Below are 15,188 nucleotides of genomic sequence, written 5' to 3' on the forward strand. Positions count from 1 at the left end.
TTCCAGCAGTTTGGCGGCTCTGAAGGGGGCAGCTTATAGATGGACAGGAAAGGTCCAGAAGGGAGAGACAGGAAAAGGCAGGCAAGAGAGATTTGATGTGCAACATTAACTAGTCTGCAGCAAAGCCTTCCAGATGTTTTGGGCTACAACTCCCATTGCCCGCAGCTTAAAGGGAGTTGTTGTCCAAAACATCTGGAGGGGCATTAGGTTATATAAGAGCACAAGAAGAGCCAGCTGGGTCAGGCCAGTGACCTGTCTAGTCCTGCACCCTGTTCTCACGGTGGCCACCTAGATGATGCCCGTGGGAGACCCCAAGCAGGACCCCAGCACAACAGCCCGATCCTATCCCATGTGTTTTCCAGCAACTGGTATTCAAAAGCATTGCTGCCTCCTGCTGTGGAGGTAGAGCATAGCCCTTGTGGCTGGTAGCTACTGACAGCCTCCATGAGTCAGGCTCTTCTGCTGTCGGATGAGATAAGCAAGAGAGAGATAAGCAAGGCTGGTGAAGTAGTGAGTGCCACTCTGGTGCCCTTTGGACTGAGATGCACCTCACCTCCACCCCCTGGTTCTCTGTGGAACCACTTGGCAACTACAGGGGAACCACTTTATCCCCCTCTCTTGCCAGGGAGCCAGATGGGCAAATAGCAAGAGGCCGCTCGGCTTAACGGGCAGCCTACAGTCTGCAGCCGAAACCTCCTTCATAACGCCGCCTGCCTAAGCAGCCTTGCCTGTCTGTCGGCACAGGCTGGCGAAAGAGGAGGAGGAGGTCAGAGCCGGCCGCTGACCCCTGCCTTGATTCTGAAATGAAGTGATTCGCTTGACGCGGAGCAGGCCAGAGACCCTGGCAACGTGACTGCTGCTGGCTCTGAGGCAGCGAGCCCAGAAGACAAAGTATGGGGCGGCTTAGCCACCTCACGTGGCGGGGAACAGCTGTGTCGTGTGCCATCTTTGCGCTCTGAAGGGGTGAGGCGATTAGAGCCCAATCTTGTTAGGAGAGAGAGGGAGGGAGGGAGGTGGGGCCTGGGCTGCTGCTTCTGGCAGAATGCAGAAAGAGAGGCATTCGCAGACCTGGGCCCTGCTTTCCTAGCTTGCCCCCTCCCTTGCAAAAACAAACAAAAACAAAAACCAGCCTGTTATTTTTGCCTGTGGGATTGTGGTGAACCTCCTAAGGGCTTGGCCTCTTTTGCAAAGCTGCTTCATGCTCCAGCTTTAATAGCATCTCTGAAAAACAATGCACACCACCTTGAGCTCCTTGGAGAAAATGGGGTATCCAGTGTTAGAAACTCAGATATTTAAGCTAGGCGACAAAGGGCTGCTTAAACCAGGGTTGCAGTCAGCAAAACGGGATGCCATTTTTGCATCAGACGGCTTGAAAGAGTCACATTTTTCGAGTTCGGGGACTTCCGGTCGGTGCCAGCGCTTAATGGCGGTCCTAGCTCCGAGCTCCGGAGAAGGACTGCTTCGCAAGTTCCGGTCTTACCCGCTACGGCAAGCGGGGGACCCCTAAAATCCCAGGCGCTGAAGCCTGAGAACAAGGAGACTCGGTGGGCACCTTCGCGCCCCCCGGTACCGTGAAAGAGCCTTTTTAAAGGCTACGGATCGACATCGGGAGTGAGCGCGGTGCTGAGAGTCGCTACCCAGCCTGCGAAGTGAAGCCGCGTCGCCATAAGCGGAGAGCGCCGATTCCTTCCTGAAAAGAAATTCGGACTGATTCCCCGTGAGTAAGAACTGAAAAATAACCGGGACTCTTTCAATTTTAAAAATTGGGCTAAAAACGGGGGAGATTTAAACAAAGGAAGTCTGCCTCCCCCCGACTGCATGAAAGCGAAAGCAACGGAGCTCTAAACCTGCATCCGTTTAAATCCGTCCTTTGATCAGCTAAACCGGACATTTAAACCTTTGATCTCCCCTCTAGCAAGCAGGGCAGAGGGGAGGCGAATCTGACCATTAACTGCATGACTTATTTGGAGGAAAAAAACCTCTGCTGTCTCATCTGCTTGAAAGTACGAAACGGTCTGCCTTCTTAGTACACTGAACTGACTTTTCCCTGTGAAGTGATACTTTGATACAAAGTTTCCACACTGCCTGACTATTGCATATTATAAGAAGAAACAGTATAAATTGGGCAACTGTGGCAATTTGAAGTTACAAGTATTTAGTAACATTGACTTTGACTGTGTTAATCTCCCTTTTTCTTACTTTTTGGACTGTCTCCTTTGTTTTGCTATTTGGAAATTTCGCTCTATGGCCATTTTGATTTGCTCCCTCTAGAGGACAAAGTAAAGTTCGGCACGGCTTAAGACAGTGGAATTTTCCAAGGGAGAACAAATCCCGTGGGAATTGACCTTGACATGAGTGGCCCACAAGAAGAGATAGTCACAAGAGCCAAGATCAAGCAACAACAGCAACAACAACAGTTGCAGCTGCAACAGGCAAAGAAAAGAGGCTCAATCTCAGGCGCAACAGCCGGATCAGCAGGAACAACAGGTCAAGACAAAGGAGCAGCCGTTTCTATGGAAGCTGTGACAGAGGCCCTGCTCAAGATAAACCAAACCCTGGAGTCTTTGACAAAACAGACTTCAGAGAACACACAAAAATTAACAGAAATATCAGCAAGATTAAACCAGAATACAGAATCTATAAATAGATTAGTAGAGGAGAACGCCACCACGCGCCAAATTGCCGAGGAGGCCAAAGCCACTGCCGGAGAGACACAGGAGAAGCTAGAGCCGCTTGCCAAGAAGGTCTATGAGCATGATGCAACTTTGGCCTTGTGGGAGTTACAGAGGAAAGAGAGAAATTTAAAATTAAGACTGATTCCGGAGAACGAAAGAGACAGCCTTGTGGAATACTTGACACGGGAGTTTGCGGATTGCTGGGACCTTGAGGAAGACGAATTTAAAATTACGACTGCCTTCAGATTGGGTAAAAAGCAAGATAGAAAGACACCGAGAGACTGTTTGATTACACTCAGATCCAAGGAGGAAAGAGACAAAATATTAGGATTACACTTTGAAAAGGCCCTGCAAATTGGAAATTCAGCTGTACAGATCTTTAAAGACATCCCAAAATACATTTTGGATTTAAGAAACTTTTACAAGGACTTGGTTCTCTTGCTAAAGAAGAACACTATTCGCTTTAGGTGGGAGTTTCCACAAGGACTGTCATTTGATTTCAAGGCAAAGAAAGTGAAAATAAAGACAATTCAAGATAAAGACAAATTTTTGGCAAGATACCAGGAGGATTTACAGAAGGGGACTGTGGACGTACTTGCAGAACAGAGGAGAGCACTGGACATCCTGAATCTCTCGTTTGGACAAAAACCACCACCATCAGAAGAAGAGCAACAACTTGGAGCTGTTGGAGGAGCCTTAAGAAAATAACAAGATGGCTCTGCAATTCCTTAGTTGGAATTGTAATGGGCTCAATGGGCCTTTGAAGAGAAGACAAGTATTTCATATATTGAATAAAGAACAATTGGACTTGATATGCTTACAAGAAACTCACATAACCAGAGCCCACAGGAGATTACTTTCAAATAAAAGGCTAGGACAAGAATTTATTTCATCAGACAAAGTTAAGAAGAGAGGAGTTGTAATATATGTGAAGGAGAAATGGGCTCCAAAAATGATATTCAAAGATGAACAAGGGAGATATCTGGCTGTGGAGATACAAGTACAAGGAGAAAAATTCTTAGTTGTTGGAATTTACGCACCAAATGAAGGCAAATCTGACTTCTTTAAGAGACTTCATGAAACTTTGATGGACTATTTGGATTACAATATGATAATCATGGGAGACATGAATGGCGTGGTCTCCACTAATATGGACAAGGCACAAAGACTAACAGTCACTAAAGAAGGGAGACTCCCTAAGACTTTTTTCGAAATGACAGAAAACATGGACTTGATAGACATCTGGAGAACAAGGAACCCTCTGGAGAGAGAGGGAACCTTTTTCTCCCAAGCAATGATGACCTGGACCAGAATTGACCAAATCTGGGTTACTAGTGGACTGGCTCCAAAGATTAAGAAAGTGGAAATCTGCCCAAAAACTTGCTCCGACCATAACGCCGTGAAGATGGAGATGAAACTCACAATAACTGGTCAATTTAGATGGAGAATGAATGACACCCTCTTTCGAGATAAGGAGATTCTCACGAAGGCCCAAAAGACCCTAAAAGACTATTTTGAAATAAATTTGAGGACCGACGTGGAGAAAAGAGTGATCTGGGATGCAAGTAAAGCGGTTATGAGAGGATTTTTGATTCAACAAAATTCAATAAAGAGGAAAAAACAAAATGAGAAAAAAGAGAAGATCTTGGAAATGATAAAGGAAGGAGAGAGGAAATTAAGAACAAAACCAAAGTCTCAGGACATTTTAAGAGAGATCAAGTTATATCAAACTCAATATATGGAACTGATGAACCAAGAGATTGAATGGAAGATAAAGCAAATGAAGCAAAAAACTTTTGAATCAGCAAATAAATGTGGTAAACTTTTGGCATGGCAATTGAAGAAAAGGCAGAAACTAAATACAGTTACAAGCCTAGAGGTGGATGGAAAGAACATATCTAAACCCAATGAAATCAGAAATTGCTTTTTAAGTTATTTCAAAAAACTCTACACTCAAGGCCCGCAAAATGAAGAAGATATAGACAAATTCCTTGGAAGATATGGATTACAAAACATCTCTCAGCAAAGTAAGATGGACCTGAACCAGAGAATCTCAGAACAAGAGATAGAGGCTGCCATTCAGAATATGCAACTGGGTAAATCTCCGGGACCAGATGGACTGACTTCTAGATACTACAAATCGCTGAAGGAATGGTTGATTCAACCATTAAGAGAAGTTTGTAATGAGATCCTTGAAGGAAAAAGGGCACCTGAATCGTGGAAAGAGGCATATATTTCACTCATACCAAAGTCAGAGACTGAAAAGACCCAACTCAAGAACTACCGCCCAATATCATTGCTCAATGTGGATTACAAAATTTTTGCAGACATTTTGGCAAAAAGACTCAAAAGAGTTTTGATGGAGATGATTCATAAGGACCAAGCAGGCTTTCTCCCTAAAAGACACCTGGCAGACAATGTAAGGAATGTTATAGACATTCTGGAAAAGCTAGAGGTGAATATAAACACTAAAGCAGTATTGATCTTTGTGGACGCGGAGAAAGCCTTCGACAATATTTCTTGGAGTTTTATGAAGAAGAATCTTCATAGGATGGGGGTAGGCCGGGGTTTTGAGAATGGTATGGCTGCAATATACTCTGAACAAAAAGCCAAACTGATTGTAAATAATGTTGTGACTGAGGAGCTTAAGATAGAAAAAGGAACACGACAGGGGTGCCCGATTTCCCCATTACTCTTTATTTCAGTTCTGGAGGTGTTGCTGAATATGATAAGAAATGACCAGCAGGTTAAAGGTGTGCAGGTCGGAGCTAAACATTACAAGTTAAGAGCGTTCGCAGATGACTTAGTATTGACTTTGCAAGAGCCAAACACTAGTACGAAAAAGGTATTAGAAATAATACAACAGTTTGGCCAGGTAGCTGGATTTAAGTTGAACAAGCTAAAAACCAAAGTTTTAGGGAAAAACCTAACAGATATGGAAAAGGAGAAATTTCAAGAGGAAACAGGTTTGACTGTGGTCAAGAAGGTCAAATATCTAGGGGTTTATCTAACATCCAAGAATCAGAATTTGTATAAGGACAATTATGAAAAATGTTGGTCAGAAATTAAAAAAGATTTAGAAATATGGTCAAATTTGAAACTGTCAATGTTAGGCCGAATTGCAGTAATTAAAATGAATGTATTGCCTAGAATGCTATTTTTGTTTCAGACCTTGCAGATTATTGATAAGATGGAATGTTTTAAGAGGTGGCACAAAGATATCTCGAAATTTGTCTGGCAGGGCAAAAAGCCCCGAATTAAATTTAAAATATTGACAGATGCTAAAGAAAGAGGGGGTTTTGCCCTGCCGGACCTAAAATTGTATTATGAGGCAGCAGCTTTTTGCTGGCTCAAAGAATGGATGCTCCTCGAGAATACAGACATCTTGGATCTGGAAGGTTTCAATAACGCTTTTGGTTGGCATGCATATCTTTGGTATGATAAAGTTAACAGTGCCTTCAAAAATCACATTGTCAGAAAAGCATTGTTTAATGTTTGGATAAGATATAAAGATCTATTGGAAAACAAAACCCCTAGATGGGTGTCACCAGTGGAGGCTAATGCAGTGAAAAAACTCAATATGGAGGTCGGATGGCCGAAGTATTGGGAAATTTTAGAACAGGATGGAGATAAGTTCAAATTACAAAGTCAGGAGAAATTGAAGCATAAAGTGGAAAATTGGTTCCAATACCGTCAAATAATGGAATTTTTTAAACAGGACAGGAAAGTCGGCTTCCAGGTGGAAAAATCAAAATTAGAAACCGAATTGTTAGAACCCAATACTAAGAATTTATCTAGAATGTACAACTTGTTGTTGAAATGGAACACACAGGATGAAACAGTTAAATCGGCTATGATTAAGTGGGCTCAGGATGTTGGACATAACATTATGTCAGCTGACTGGGAATGGTTATGGAACACCGGTATAAAATTTACGGCATGTAATGCCTTAAAGGAAAACATTATGAAAATGGTATACAGGTGGTACATGACCCCAGTCAAGCTGGCAAAAATCTATCATTTGCCCGATAACAAATGTTGGAAGTGTAAAGAGACTGAAGGTACTTTTTATCACCTTTGGTGGACATGCCCGAAGATTAAGGCCTTCTGGGAAATGATCTATAATGAAATGAAAAAGGTACTTAAATGTACCTTTTCTAAAAAACCAGAGGCCTTCCTCTTGGGCATTGTCGGCCAATTGGTGACAAAGAAAGATAGAGCTTTTTTCATGTATGCCACAACAGCAGCAAGAATACTCATCGCAAAGTATTGGAAGACACAGGACCTACCCACTTTGGAAGAATGGCAGATGAAAGTGATGGACTACATGACATTGGCCGAGATGACAGGCAGAATCCGTGACCAACGAAAAGAGACGGTAGAAGAAGAATGGAGAAAATTTAAAAGCTATCTTAAGGACTACTATAAACTTAATGAATGTTAAAATGTCGTAGTTTCCAGAAACAAAGGGGTACAGGGACATAAGGTCAGAGTGTAAGAGAGGACTAAGATGATAGAGATTGGAAAGTAATAACTGGGAGTTGCTAGTTGAACTATGGACATTGGGATGCAGAGAGGGGGGGTATGGGGAAGTCCTAGAAAGGAGGTTTATGAAAATATGTTTGAAACTATACGTGTATGTTTGTCATTTTTAATGTTTGTCTGTTTTTCTCAAAAATGTTGTAAAACCAATAAAAATTTTATAAAAAAAAAAAAATGAAAGAGTCACATTTTTCAATATGACTTTGGACTTCCTGAAATTCATTCTGATTGTGCAGATCAAATGTAACGGGTAGAATTCTACAGGATGTGTTGCTAGTGTGTGAAAACAGGCAAGATCCAAGGATCCACAGGCATGCACCTCCAGATGGCAGAGACGTCAGGCACTGTCTTGGCGCCCGGGTGTCTTCACTAGGTCGCAAGCAGCCGGTAGCCAGGTGCAAAATGTGCCTGGCAAATTTCAAACGCTGGGTATACCTGTAATAAATAAAATAAGAGGATCCAGGCTGGTGGACCAGACAAAAGACCCATCTAGCCCAGCATCTGGTTTTTGCAAAGGTCAACCAAGGTGTCCTAGTAGGAGGCCAGTAAGCAGAACATGAGTGCAACTGTGCTGTCCTCAGCTGCAGGCCCCAGCAGCTCGTATTCAGAAGCAGACCACCTGCAATAATGGAGGGAGAACATAGCCATTGTGACTAGTAGCCATTGGTAGCCTTATCTTCCATTCATTTCCTCTGGAAAGCCCTCCAAGTTGGTGGTCGTTGCTGCCTCTTGTGGCAGTGAATCCCAAGGTTTAACTACAGGCTCCATGAAGGACTTCTGTTGTCTGTCCAGAATATTTGGATACACAGCGGCTTTAGAGCACTACACTGGATTCTAGTACTATGCGAGAGTGAGGAAACCTCTTCCTCCACTCCATGTCTAATTTTATACACCTCTGCTATATCCCTTCACCCCACTTCACCCCACTTTTTTTTTCTGTAGCAGGGTTTTGTTTTTGTTTTTTAAATATTTTCCCCCATTGTATAATGTATATAAAACAGAGAGAACAGTAGCAACAATAGATGAAAATTAAAAGACGAAAAGCAAAACTTTAAAATAGGCACTTAAAAATAAGTACAGTTACAGATGGTTTAAAGTAACAAAAAAAAAATCTAAGTCATAGAAGAAAGAAGCAAGAATAAATGTCTTCACAAAAAGAAAGAGCATTTGATTATCAAGTACAGATTTGCCAGACTTGTGACAAGGGTTGTCCCGCTTTATACGTAGTAAAGGAATGCCAAATCATATGAAAAGTTTCTGGAGGCTCTCATCCTTGTCAAAATCTCAAATTATGTGCCATTTTTTCCATTATAGCTGTATTCCAGAGTGAGTGGTACCGAAAAGTTCAGTGTAAGATTTTTTTGGCTGTTTCCCATTGAGTTGCAATTACTATTTGAGCTGCCACGGTCATATACAAGACCAATTCTTTGGACAAGCAGGGAATTAATTCCTTGGACCTTTAGGTTGTTTTCTCTTCTTCTCCCTTTGCTTCTCCCATCCCTTCGCCCCACCTTGACACACAGGCAGAGAGCCTGGTAAGGAGTGAATCCTCTGAGGCGTCTCAGGTTTCAGCTTGCCTGCCCTCTGCAGTGGCGTGTTCAGGGGCATCCTGTCATGGATCAAGTGGCTTCATCAGGAGAGAAGGGCAGCCAAGCCTGTCTCCATTTGTCAGGAGCCAAAGCGGGAGGCAGGATCCGTCCAGCTGAGAACTGGTGGGGAGGTGACATTGCCAAAGGACAGCGCTGGGAAGGGTGGCCCCCTCTGCATGTGATGAGCAATAAGGAAAAATTCACAGGCAGGGTTAGAGAAGCGGCTGGGACGGAGCTTTAATCTGACTGTTTAACTCAGGGATCAGCAAACTTTTTAGCAGGGGCCAGTCCACTGTCCCTCAGACGTTGGGGGGGCGGACTATATTTTTTTGGGGGAATGAACATATTCCTATGCCCCACAAATAACCCAGAAATGCATTTTAAACAAAAGGAGACTCATGTAAAAACACGCTGATTCCTGGGCCGTCCACAGGCCAGATTGAGAAGGCAATGGGGCCGGATCCAGCGCCCAGGCCTTAGTTTGCCTACTCATGGTTTAACCACTTTTAGGGGGAGTGGGAGGCTCTGGGTGGGTCTTGCAAGGCACTCTGGGGATTCACCAGAACGGCTTCTTGCCAGTTCAGCCCAGAATGCTCCTGGACATGGGATCAGGTGACTCAAGACAACCAGTCTTATTCTGCTGCTTGGATGAACAAATATTGTCAATTTCAGTTTCTCTCATTTTTCCATTTCCAAAATCAACTTCCTTTCCCCACCCCCCGAGGCTTCAGTATTTTTGTGTGCATTTCACCTAATATACACATTTCTGCATGCAATTTTGCCTAAAATGCACATTTTATGCAAGTAATTCCCATTGTTATAATGTCTCTCAGTCTAACCTACTGCACGTTGTTGTTGTTGTGAATATAAGAAGAGCCTTCTGTGTGTCCACCTCAAAGGTCCTGCAGGTGCAAAGAGCATTAGAGGTGGTTTGTCTATAACTGTCACAGTACTGCCACAAGCACAAATAATCAAGAACGCACAATTTAAAGATTTTGGGAGACAGGGGTGCCCAGTGTTTTCAGTCATTGTATTGGGTAAAGTTATTGAAACTGAGCTATATGGCTGTTCCTGGACTGTTCCACTTTCACCTGGAAGACATAAGAATGTCTCTTCTCCCGCCCCCAAGAAACCCTCAAACCAAAACCACCTCTGCATGGTGCAAACTAGCGTATATGGGGAAAGTGTTCATCTGAGCCTTCTTCCTTGATAGTCCATGTTAGTGGTTCCCAAACCTTTTGGAGCCTCCTCCTCCTAGGTTCCATAAACCCATCCCTAGTGCCCCCTACCTTACCCTATTAAAAACATTATCCAGTATAATGGCTTGCATGGTCCCCTAAGGAAGATAACACTGCAATAAAATTCAAAACAGTAACAATTCATTGCACATTTATTCAAAATCCAATTAAAACTATTTAGTTTAATTAATTCAACACGATTGACAAACTTGAGCCGGTGATCCCAGCTCTTTAAAGTCTCTTAGCACCCCCTTAGGGATCGCAGCCCCAGCCCCCCCCCCATGGTACTGCCCAGTTTGGGAGACTCTGGTCTTTGTGAGAAGAGGAGCTTGTATGTCTGTGAGTATACCATCTCCGCTGCCTCCCATCCTGAAGTGGGACTGCCTGGCTTTAACGCTTGATTTGCTGCTAGTTTGGTTTCAGCCTCTGCAATGTGGAGCAGGATACTGGCCCACCTGCTTTCTCTGGTTGCTCGTGCGTGCCGTATCTCTCACTCTTCTCCTATCAACCAAATTCTTTGAGATCCTCAGCAGGCAGATGCTACGAAAACACACAGGCTGTTCTCACTATTGGAAGCCACGTAGCCCGGAATCAAAGGGAAAATAAATTTCACCCGAGTCCCCAGCTGAGCTTCCATCTGTCTCCTCCTCAGCACTACAGAATCTCTCCCCTCCTCTCTTCCTCCCCTTCCCCCACTCTGCAGACTCCATTGCCTTGGAGTTCACAGAAATACCGGGGCCTCTCTCTTATACTCCAAAAGCAGCATCTACATGCAGCGGACAGCTGGACCCATAGGACTGGAAGAAATGTCATGCATACTGCCTTTTAGGTGTGGGTGCTTGGGTGTCAGGACTCAAGCAGCCCTGGCTGCCCCAGTGAATCCCAAATTCATCACTGCAGCAAGTTATGGTGCTGGTTTTCCACAGTCATCTGTTTGACCACTGTGAGATTAGATGGGCCATCGACCTGATCCAGCAAACTCTTCTTACGTTCCAGACATTCAGGATGTGAATGCAGCAAGGCTAATTGAGCAGGAATCACGAGGAGTGAAGCGAGGCTGTGCTCTGGCTCCCACTCTTTTTAACTTGTATATTGATGATTTGGCACCATATTTAGCCAATGCAATCTCCCCTTCTCCAGTAATTAGGAACAGAAATATTTCAATCTTTATGTATGCAGATGATTTAGCGCTTCTCTTTCTTTCCTGATTGGGCCTCAAAAATCTCTTAGAAGTGTTCAGCACATCCTGTAAACAGGAAAGCCTATCTATATATTACTCTAAGACTAAGAGTGTGAATTTTGGCAGACCCAGTCCTAGGTGTATATGGTGCTTGGATCATCAGGCTGTTGAACACTCACTCATTTACTGGTAGATACTTGGGTGTACTTTTTAATGCAGAGCTTTCCAAACTTTCCTGTTGGTGACACACTTTTAAACATGCATCATTTTGCAACACAGTAATTCAGTTTTACTAGCAAACTGGTGGTTAAACTAACCCCTTTCCAGCCACCAGAGGAGCACAGGGAGCATTCGCACAGCACACCTACACACCTCAGCCGACACACTAATGTGTCGCAACACACAGTTTGGAGGCAGTCAAAGTCAAAGCATAGAAAACCATGGGGGCATTGATGAAGTTCTGTTACAGTAGGGGAGGGCAGCAGGTTGAACCTGCCCTAAAAATATTTGGTAGCAGAGTGCTTTTCCAAATGCTAGTATATGTTGTTGAAATCTAGGGCTCTGATTCAAATTCCATTCAAATTTTAGAAACCGCAGAATACTTTTTTTCAGAAGCTATCCACTCTGCCCTCAAGAATTTCAGTAGCTCTTCTTTGTACAGAATCCAGGTGGCCAACAACTGAGACAAGAGTGGGCTGTGCTCAATTAAAGTATACAGTATTTTAAAAATTGCTATGATGCCTATTGAGCATTTTACTGCTCTGTGCTATACGGAATTGGATGAAAACCAACTCTGGAAAGCAGCTTGTCAAGATGTTTTAGCCTATTATTATTTTCCAGAAATGTGTTCTTCTTTGACCTTGAATAAGTGTCAACTAAGGGATTGGCTCTTCTGTATAGAATCCAGAAAGGACCTGCAACTAATTAAAAACACCAGATTTCCCCCTTTGAATCCACTCTTGAGAACAGAGTATTTTAGAGCTAGTTATCTGACCTAACTCTCACCAGCTTCCTTAAGAAACGCCTTTATTGAGCTGCGTTTCCAGGTGATGGTTTGGTTTCTTTTGAGTGACAATAATAGTTTTAATAAAAAAAATCCTTCCAGTAGCACCTTAAAGACCAACTAAGTTAGTTCTTGGTATGAGCTATCATGTGCATGCCAACCAACACGGCTACCTATCTGCAATAATAGTTTTGTAACACAGAGTGGCCCTCCATTCACTGGCTGCAAAAATCAATCAATCAATCAGGAAAAATGAGTTCGATAAAATCACTATAAATTTTTGTGGTGATTTGGAGGTTTAATTTGAAATCGAGCTAGATTCGAGTTTGTTGGTGTCTCTGGTAATCTCTTACATCATGGAAGTTGGCTCACATTATGGATGTATTTTTTATTGGTATTGTTGCTGGTTTGTCGTGCAAGGCCTTTGGCTAGAACGATAAACTTTGATTGGTTGATACTTGAGCAGGGTTTGAAGATGGGGGGGGGCATTTGCAATCCAGATTTTTACCCTCAAGGTGTCTGTGTAGGCCTTAACATTAAAGGTAAAGGTAAAGGGACCCTTGACCATTAGGTCCAGTCGTGGCCGACTCTAGGGTTGCGACGCTCATCTCGCTTTATTTGCTGAGGGAGCCGGCGTACAGCTTCTGGGTCATGTGGCCAGCATGACTAAGCCGCTTCTGGTGAACCAGAGCAGCACACGGAAACGCCGTTTACCTTCCCGCCGGAGCGGTACCTATTTATCTACTTGCACTTTGACGTGCTTTCAAACTGCTAGGTTGGCAGGAGCAGGGACCGGGCAATGGGAGCTCACCCCGTCACGGGGATTTGAACCGCCGACCTTCTGATCGGCAAGTCCTAGGCTCTGTGGTTTAACCCACAGCGCCACCCATGTCTCTTCAGGCCTTAACATTGCATTACCTTAAAAACACACACACACAAAGATTTTGGCACAGGAGCATGCCCCCAGAGTTCATGGCTGTGTATGAGTAATGCTCCTGCTGATTAGTATGTTTGTATGTTGCCTCTGGACTGGCTTTCCCCAACCTGGTGAGTTTCAGATGCTTTGCACTACCACTCCCAGACAGACAGCTGTATGATGGTGCAGATGTTGAGAGCATGATTCTGCTGGCTGGGGCTAATGTGAGTGCTGATTCAAAATGTCTAAGGGCAGCAGTTTGGGGGAGGCTTTTCTAGAGACTAAAGCTGCCACCTCTTTTTTTGTAGTTCTGTTTTCAACAGCTGCAATCCAGGCAGGGATTCAACTGGCATAGATTTCCCAGGCTTGAAAGCTCAGTGGTGGGTCAATCTCCATATGTACTTCTGACTGTCAGGGCAGCTGCTCCAAAGCATTATGGCCCCTCAGAGAAAGGCAGTGTGGCAATGTAGGGGGCACCCTCGGGGGCTAGTGTCCTTTGGAACTTCCTGCCTATTGACACCAGACAGGTTTCTTCACTGTACTCTTTTTGGCACCTGCTAAAAACATGTAGCCCACCCAAATATGTGGAATGTTGGCAGCTGTTTAAATCCGGTTTAAATTATTTTTCAGAATAGCTATTTTTAAAATAATTTTACTGGTTTATTCTTTTTGTAAACCACATTGAGTGTGCCTCCCCCCTTATAATCAGGCAGTGTATAGATTTTATGAAATTAAATAAGTCGTGTCCCAGTTACAGGAAATGTAAGCGTTCTTTAAAGAGCTCCCCACTGAGGGCAGGGTTACAAGTACAGCGAAGTCTGAACAAACCAACATCTAAAGTCGAAAATCAGTCTAGGTCCAAGCAGGGAGTTAAGGTTAAGTACAGCCTAGCAAGACGGAGGAATTAGAATTGGGAACTAGGTGCCAGAGAACAAGAAGCCAGAGAGACCTGAGTTGCTTCCAGCATCTGGACGCCTCAGGGGGAGGCCTTATTTACTCTGGCATCCTAACCCAGACCCTTACCACAGTTGCTGATAATGAAGGAGTATCAGGGATTGGTTGCTTGTGGACGGCCCCTTGCTTGCGAGTAGACCAACAACTTGGGTCTTTATTTTATTTATTATTGCATTGATATCTAACCTTTTCTCCAAAGAGCTCAAGGCGGTGTACAAACTTAGCCCCCTCACCATTTTATCCTCAGAATAACCCCTCATGTAGGCTAGGTTGAGAGGCAGTGACTGGCCCAAAGCCACCCAGTGGGCTTCATGACTGAGTGGGGATTTGAGCACTGGACTCCTAGTACTAGTCCAGCAATCTACCCACAACTCCATCCATACTGGCATACTGTGTCGTGGCTCTTTGGCCTGAACCCGAAATTTTTGGTGCTCTCAAGGACTGGAAGACAGGCAGGCCATTCCACCTCCCCCTGCTGATCACTTCCTGCTGGAGCTCGTCTACAATGACCTTGCCTTCCAGGTCCTATATCCCATGGTACCACCCTCAGCATTGGATTCAGGATCATTGGTCAGTGGGATATCTGGGTCTTCTCCTTTGGACTCCCTGCCTGGGACGAAGTCAGGTGGGACAGTCCTTTTCATTGTCCCAGCAGCAGTAAAACGAAACAAAACAGGGAGCCTTGATGGGGCTTCCTAAATGTAATTTCTAGGCTTTATTGAAGGGAGATTCATTTGCATAAAGCTTTAGCACTGTACTTTAGTCAAACACCTTTGAAAAAAATCCTGATACGACTACATGTACAGTATGTGCGTTGATAAAGATCACACTGAAACAATCTTGATGCAGCCGGCCTACCACATATAAAAAGATTGCTTCCCCCGCCCTTTTCGTAGTGTTCTTCAGTGCGTTGTTAATGTGGAGATGAAAAGACTTGAAAGAATTCAAAGCTGCAGCAAGCTGCCCACGCACTACACCTCAAGAAATATAGGTATAAAATATAGGTATGAAACAGAGAATTCCTAATGCATCAGTTCCGCTTCCGAATCACCTAGGGTGTAAGTGGGGGATGTTGCATACGTCTTCCTGAT

At 44.0% G+C, this 15,188-nt stretch overlaps 1 protein-coding gene across 5 annotated transcripts in view; it reads left to right on the plus strand.

The window, feature by feature from the left end:
* MEF2D (myocyte enhancer factor 2D) overlaps positions 1-15,188 on the plus strand; it is a 143,143-nt gene that overhangs the window by 90,374 nt on the left and 37,581 nt on the right. The gene's annotated exons all lie outside the window — the stretch shown is intronic.

The sequence above is a fragment of the Podarcis bocagei genome, assembly GCF_964188305.1.
Source record: "Podarcis bocagei genome assembly, chromosome: 16".
Taxonomy (NCBI): domain Eukaryota; kingdom Metazoa; phylum Chordata; class Lepidosauria; order Squamata; family Lacertidae; genus Podarcis; species Podarcis bocagei.